Source organism: Elephantulus edwardii, unplaced genomic scaffold, assembly GCF_000299155.1.
Source record: "Elephantulus edwardii isolate Elephantulus edwardi_28Jun2011 unplaced genomic scaffold, EleEdw1.0 scaffold00009, whole genome shotgun sequence".
In the NCBI taxonomy this organism is placed as follows: Eukaryota; Metazoa; Chordata; class Mammalia; order Macroscelidea; family Macroscelididae; genus Elephantulus; species Elephantulus edwardii.
In genome coordinates, this window is record NW_006399759.1 from 31,208,141 (window position 1) to 31,209,306 (window position 1,166).

Sequence of the window (1,166 nt, forward strand, 5' to 3'; positions counted from 1 at the left end):
CCAGCATCCCCTTCTCCCGCCTACACAATTCAACACCTCTTATCCCCTATCCAGACTTTGATATGAGGGCTTATATTCCAAGCATTCTGGGCTTCTGTAATTCCAAATGTCTCACATTATTGTCAGTTTCTTATGCTGCAACCAATATCTGTTGAGATTGTTGTGTTATTAAGTGCTGTGGAGTCATAGGTAACTCATAGTGACCCTATGAATGAAAGTCCTCAACACTTGTTTGACTTTCATCCTTTTTCCAGGTTCATAGGGTTTCCAGATGCAAGCTATTACGGAAGTGGATGCCACTCCTGCCCTCAGGCCCTTCAGTATTTTACCATTCCTGCATGCCCAAATGCTGGCGAACCCTGGGCCAGAGACCCCCAGTTCATCTGGCAAGTTCACTCTGCGGACACCCACTTGTGGCATAAAGAAAGCCACAAGTGCCTAGAGTGTTCCATACTCACCTCTCTTCAAGACACAAGAAGCTGCATACATCTGACACTAAAATGCCAATTCCCAATTCCAGGTACTTTAGTATTAGAGAAGGTTTCTGTCTGAGATAGGAAGACTTCTGAACAAATAGAATCTAGGAAAAATAATAAAATAAAATTTAAACTTAGATTGTGTTACTTCAGATTTTTGGCTTTATGTAAATCACTTAGATCCATTGTTTTAAAATCTCCTCACAATAGAAAAAAATAGCAAATATTAATTTTAAGCTTGTTACGCTAAGGATAATAGTGTTGAATATACCATGGACTGCTAGGAGAGCAAACAGGTTTGTCCTGGATAGGGTAAAGCCAGAGTGTTTCCTGGAGTCAAGGATTCTGAAGCTTTGTCTGACATACTCTGGACATGTTGCAAAGAGGGTGTGGTCCTTGGAGAGGGACATCATGCTTGGGAGAGTGGAGGGACAGCACAGGAGAGGAAGACCCTCGATGAGATGGGAGATGGACTGATTCAGTCACTGGGGTAATTGGTGATAGGTGTTTCAGAGACAATAACATTGGCAAGGGATAGAACAGGGTTTAGGGCTGTTTTACATAAGGTTGCTAAGAGTTGCTGGTGAGTTGACAGCAACAACAATAGATAGATAAATAGATACAGACAGACATAGGCAGGCAGGCAGAGAAACACAAAGACAGAAAGACAGACAGACAGACAGATAAATA